The 6,836-nt window shown below is 34.6% G+C and overlaps 1 long non-coding RNA gene across 1 annotated transcript in view; it reads right to left on the bottom strand.

Moving 5' to 3' along the window:
• Positions 1–1,859: 1,859 nt before the first annotated feature.
• LOC143304736 (uncharacterized) overlaps positions 1,860–6,836 on the bottom strand; it is a 41,469-nt gene continuing 36,492 nt past the window's right edge. The window contains exon 2 of the long non-coding RNA XR_013061387.1: positions 1,860–2,547. This is a non-coding gene — a long non-coding RNA (uncharacterized LOC143304736). The remainder of the gene's footprint in view (positions 2,548–6,836) is intronic.

Below are 6,836 nucleotides of genomic sequence, written 5' to 3'. Positions count from 1 at the left end.
ACAGGGATTTGCAAAGAATAAAAGTTGTAGAACGTTGAAAGGCGTTGAGAGAAACGTGATGTTATCCCGTTATTCGTTAACGCAACGCAGTTAAAAAAATCCCGTAGGAAGATTACGATAATAGATAACCTGAGTCGAGTGTTTGTCGGGGGATCTAAAAGATTCTTTCGAGTTGAGCGTCTGAGATTGCAGAGAAGAAAATTTGGAAGCCATCGAATTCGTGATGTCGATAGAAATCTTCAGTTGGAATCGTTGTATCATAACGTAGTCTGCTTATTGTCGATAAGACTTTACTAAACTAAAAGTGACTACTAAAAGTTTCTATCCTCTAAATTCTATCTACGATTCTATAATCTAAAAACTGACTTTTGCAAACAAACTGTAACATTCGCTTAACGGAAAGACATACGTATCTTGTTTGTACTCGTCTTTTCACAATGAATTCTTGAACGTCTGTCTCTGTGGTGAGACAAATGCAAAGTCATCTCATCAGTTACTCACCTTGCTTCAAATCTCCAAGAGCATCGACGAGCACGTCGCATATCATCGCATCCCATTCGTTCCTTCCCATTAGATCGTACTTCTTCGCCAAGTATCGCGCCACAGCGTTACTCTGCGCTACCGGTTTCCTGTCTATCTCCAGCACAGGCAGCATTTTATAAGGCATTGCTAAGAACAAACATGGCTCATATGAACACTGTGTAGAGGGAAACGATCGATAGGAAAGCACAACACAGCTTCCGAGGCCGTTGCGTTCTTGTGAATAAATGAATCGAAATCATTTCGGTTTTAATCAACATGGCCTAGTAAAGAAATACAGAAATGTCTTCTTTCTCCTTTTTTTCTTTTCTTACGATTACGATGGACAAGGTATCGCGTGTTTTTGACTGTTGGGAAGAACCTAAAGTTTTTAAAATCAAGGATAAATGATCGAGTATAAAATTTGTAATTCTCACGGAAAGGAACGAATCTGTCCGATGCGGTGTACTGAATGTACGAGGAACGATCAGTATCGTTTTGCAGCATTGCATAAGGAAGACCTTCTGCAATGATAGTGGACTTACAACTGCGAATAAAAAATTCACGTCGCATAATACCAGACACGGAAAAGATATTAGAAAATGTACACGGTTCTTGTAATGAAAATTGAAATGCAAGGAATATAAATCGAATGTCTCTTGCGAACGTAATTTTGTGTTTTACACCGACAGGATTGATTTACAGACTTACGTTGATTTTTGGTTTCTCTATCTGCAAGCGACATATAAGATTATATCGAAGACTAGGTTGCGTAAAACTTTTATTATACTATTTACGATAGAAATGTCGCAACGGAAGATCGAATTTTATGTCTGCTTTGTTCTTTCGACTTTTTAGCTATGTTCTTGTTCATTTCCGAACTGATTTCAATTTTTTATCCTTTTTTTCCGACAAGTCCTAAAAAGTTTTTAAATTAACGAGAAACGTAGAAGTATTTTTGTATTCCTATTTTAAGTCACCTATTTACGGTTTTCTCAAAATATTCGAAATGCTTCGATTCATTGAAAACAATAAAGATTGCAACACAAAAATTCGAGAATCGTAAGTGAATTAAGTTGGTATTCGATAAACACGATATTACGGAAGCAAAACTTAATGAAAAGTTCGACTTTATTCCGTATGAAATTTTACTTTAAGTAAGTTTAGCCTGCACGTGAAACGAAAGTTTTATATACAGAAAAGTTTGAGTAAATGGTAGATACCTGAGAGTTGAACGATGAAAGTAAAAATCGATTCTTCACGCTTACAATCCTTGTATTCAGGCCAGAGTTCTTCGGGGATCCTCTCGTCGGTATACTCGATGCCAGTATATGCAAATATGTACCGTATATGTTCGGCACGACCACGGGCATTGAAGTAGATTTGTTTGTAGGTAGGTTCGTCGCTCATTTTCCTTGCTCTGTCAACTTATCGAGAAAAATGATACAATTAACTCGTGTAATTAACAGACTGTGTGCGTGTTTGTGTGTATAGAGAACAATTTATTTATAGATGGAATAATTCGTATAATACGCAAAATAAATCATTTAGAAGGCTGGAATATGTGTTTTTGAAACAATTAATTATGTCGAAAAATATTTCAAACGAGATATAATTATGAAAAAAATAATAATTAAATGTATGTAAATGCATGTAATAATAGTTAAATGTATGTAAATGTAATAATTAAATGTAATTAGTTTCTTTATACGCACGCGATATTATTGGCGATATATGAAGGTCAACTTTATTTTTTTAAATAGATATATTTATACGTATATTTATAGATATAAATACATATATTATATAGATATAATAGTATATATAATATATATAATAATATATATGTCGAGTCTGAATCTCCGAGTCCGAGCTCGAGGCGCCCTCCCGGGCAGGGCTCGCGGGAGATTGCGATTCCGTGTTGGAGTTCTCCATCGTCCGGTCGCGGGTGGGGTACCTTTATTGTCGATAGTGACACTAGTGACGAGGGCCTCAGGCTTAATAACGAATCCGCGGCCAACGGGAGGACTATCATATAAAAAGCAACAGGATACACGAAATAATATAATTCTGACTAGGACAACATAAACGCAAGAAGTGTTGATATTGAAAAAAATATTTAATTTTGTATATAAATATTTTCATATTTAAAAAAGTTTCCGGAAGCAGGAAGATTTACAAACAAATAATATCATAAACCGAATGTTTCATGATCCTTTTCTAATTAGAGTGTGTGACAGCATGTGAGAACGTTTCTTAAAAATATGACTTATTGCAATTACTTAATCGCAATTATAAACGATTAAGACCTTCTCACAACGAGGCAATCTATCCAAAGTGTAAAACTCGTTATACTTGATGAGAAAACAAATCTCTACTTAGGTTTCATTTCGTTTCATCGCGTTCATAAAAAGTGAATTTGTATGAACACATCGTGCAATTTAGTAATTAGGACCGTTGATCTCGCTGCAACATAGATGGATAGAAAAAAGCCATTTAAAATGATACATCGTCGGGAAGACAATTATGAAAATTATAAATGGAGCACAAGATAAAATTGTTTAAGATTAATTCTTCTTTTTTTTTTTTTAATCGCGAGTGTTTGCAAACGAAGTTTCAATCTGTTTACAATGATAGCAATGAGAGGAGGATGTCTATGATGAAAGTTATAAATGCGATATTGAATAACATTTCTGCGAGTGGGTTTGTTTTTCGTTACAAATGTTTTTTAAACGAATCTGCAATCTGTTGGAAACAACGGAACAGTAACGGGACGACTGATAGGGAAATAAAAAAGATCGCGTTTTATTTGAACAGACAAATCTTTGAAATCTATTCGAAAGTCTATTTGAATTGGTACGAGCTCGAAAGGAACGGCGAATACTATAGAAGAAGGATTAATTAAAATTCTTATTAATCTGTACGCTTTGTATATTAAATACCTTGATCGATGCCAAGATAACAAATTATTATACGAAACAGTGAAGTATCCACGTCTGACATTAATATTGAGTATTACCATTACTGTAATTTAATTTTTAACCGATCCTGAAAATTCCTTAGAACGTAAAAAGTATAAAATGTTACTGTGCATTTCAAGATTAAATGCACTGTAATTTAGAAACAGTTATGAAGCGGAAACAAATAATTTATTCAGAATAAGAATTCTACGTAATCATGTTAAAAAAAAAAACGTACTTATAACGCGTTAAAACTCCAAATATGTAAAGACAATAAGGGAAAAAAATTAAACGAAGAATCGTAAATTCACACAAGATTTTATCCAAAAAAAAATTGGCCTGTACCAATATTTTTATTTGTCGTTACAAGTTACGAGGGTATTAAAAAGTTGGCCACGAATGGACCAGAGATAAGAATTTATCAGACTTGCTCTCGTAAATTTCAAGACGTTGCATCGGATATTCTTGAAAATCTTTGGACAATGGCCTCGATATTTCGCAGCTTCTATCCTCGAAGCGGAAGAACTCGGCGTTAAAAGCGACAGAACTGGAGAAACCCGGTGACCGCGAGCCTTTCACGCTCTCGACAGATTTCTCATCCCTCGTAATCCTCCCGGTGTCACCCAATTTCCACCCTCGTATTGCGATTTGTTGCTTCCAACGAGGCGACACCTTGTCTTGTGATTTCCTTTTTCGTCGCGTGAAACACGACCGAACACTTGTTCAAACACACAATTCGTATTTATCTAACTCGACAAAACGCCGTGTCATTGAAACAATAGCATTCTTTGGCTTTTATGTAAATTCCAATAAATTATGATAATGTTCGTGGAGACATTATTGCTACCTATTTTATCTGTCGTGATCCAAATTGATTTGTGGCTACGTATGTATATATATATATTTGTATTTTCTTTTGTTCTTTCTTTTTAATTTATGTGATCTGAGAATTACATTTCTGAGAGTTCGGTGAAATTCGATGCTTTATTTTTATCAGTAGAATCTTCCTTGTCATTGTCAGAACGCAGACGTTTACGCGTTTACGGAAAGTTTAAGGATACAAAAATACAGAAAAATGTAGAAAATATGCAAGAATATGTAAAATATCGAAAGTACAGTACTTCTAATAATACTTAGTAGCATGCTTACAAACAAATTTCTTTTGTATTTCTTGAAATTGCGTAAAGATTCGCGGTAATTATCGGATTTTTGTCCTCTTTTATCTGCTTTTTTTATTCGCAACTTATATGAGATATGAATTAATATTCAACGACGTGCGCTCTGTGCCACGAAATGAATTATCTCGCGTTAAGACTGCGGCAATTCTTACGTTTGATATTTCATTTAACGAACAGCCGCGCGTTCCTGAGTTTAAAAACCGCCACTCTGAACTTACGCTGAGAATAATATCAGGAAAAGCGAACGAGAGATGATTAGAAAGAAAATGCGAGGAGCAGTGAGGGGGATATTACTAGACTGCGCCTTTTTGTGCAAGTATAGCAGGATGTTTGGGAGTGTAAAATTTTAACGAATGCGTATAATATGAAAAAATATATGAAATATCCAAGGTATAGTTTTATTAAACTTACTTTTTATAATGCTTCGTAGGTAAAACAATTTTCTATCCAGATTCCACTTTCTCAATCATATTTCAAAAAATGCTGGATAAGGAGTACAATTTTCTACCCTTTCTAATTATATCTTCCAAAATTCTTGATAGATGAAACAATATTCCACCGACGATTTACTTTTTTAATTGTATCCCCCAAAATATGGACCTGCTTAACGTTTAGATATTATTATTTTTTTCGTTGTTACTTGATACGGCTAGCAATTAAATAGTGAGAATAAGAAGAATTGGAAGTGCCATTTTCGAAAAAGAATTTTGGTTTTAAATTGGAAATTAAATTTGGTTTGGACATATATGACACAATTTGTATGGACAATGAAGAGTACGAATCTACGAATTTCGAGGTAAAAGTATTGATATATGTATCGATATTTCTGGTCGTTACAATATCTCTAATCAATACAAAGTTCTAACTGAATGTTAGAATGTTAAACGTTAAAACGTTTAAAACGTTAAAATGTGTATCGAATCGTTGTAATTCCAAAGATGTCAATTGATGTAATGTAATAATAAAGTATAAAGTATAATAAAGTATAAAGTATAATTTCGTCTGTGGTATAATCTTTCTATTCCATTTTGTTACGTCGCACCGCGAGCAATATGGCAACGAGATGTCACCGGATACTCGCAGCGTATCCTCCATAGTTTCAAGTACCTTCCATAAATCTCATAGATTTCCTAGAAAAGGTCCTTCAAACCAAACAAACGTCTGTTTCCGAAGAATTTCTAAAGACTATTGTCTACCCCGACTGGACAAGGGAAAGTTAGTTTTTCTCACGTATGCTGCAACTTTCCTCCCACTAACCACATTCTCTCGAGGGCGGTTAAGACCCTTCGTTAACCAATTAACAACGAAGCCACTTCCTTCACTCTCCTAACTAAAATCGTCACCAACAAATCCGTATGGTCCCGTGCGCTAGACACACCCATCCTTAGCTTTCCTCCGAGACAGCATCGTCTCCCAAGACAGTTCTGATTTCACATCCTTCGAACGGTCAATATCCTTCCACCGGGTAGGACACACCCACAGATCAGTCACTCATTCATCTCGTACATATTCTCAACGCGAGAATTGATTGTAATATCAACAAATAAATAAAAAAAAAAATCTGGTACATACGCACCAGCGTAACTGCCTTCGTTATAAGTTGTTGGAATAAACGGTGAAATATAACTTACTATACTGTGTCATATTCATTTAACCACCTCTTATCTTAACCGAAACAGGGGAACGACTACTTCGCGGCGTCGATTCACCGAATCGTAGCGAGAATTTACGCCTCTCGCTACTGCGACTGCGTCTCTCCGCGAACGGTCGTAACACATTGATCGACAGAAGTACTAAACTCTAATAACATAAATTTATATATTTTCTATTTCCCAGCCACCAGTTTTATAGATTTTTTTATCTTCTGTACTACTTTTATCCCTTTTATTTTTTCTTACATGAGATTATTGTAAATTTAATATCATTTGTTCGCAATATTTGTTATTTATCTTTCCTTGAATTTGAAATTTCGCGCTTCAATGTTGTGTGTTGTTCGACGTTTTATCGAACGATGTTTATCGAACTAGTTTATGAATACGTACATAATCATTAAAGAATCTATAAACCTTACTAGTTTGTTTTTACTAAGTTTTGTTACAGAAAACATGTTCTCATAAATTTTCAACTTTAATTTATGGAAATTTATTAACCTTAAACTATAAAATCATTCAATGAGTCT

This window comes from Bombus vancouverensis, unplaced genomic scaffold (genome assembly GCF_051014615.1).
Source record: "Bombus vancouverensis nearcticus unplaced genomic scaffold, iyBomVanc1_principal scaffold0052, whole genome shotgun sequence".
Lineage (NCBI taxonomy): Eukaryota > Metazoa > Arthropoda > Insecta > Hymenoptera > Apidae > Bombus > Bombus vancouverensis.
The sequence above is the reverse complement of the archived record's forward strand: the minus strand, read 5'-3'. Positions and strand labels throughout refer to the sequence as shown.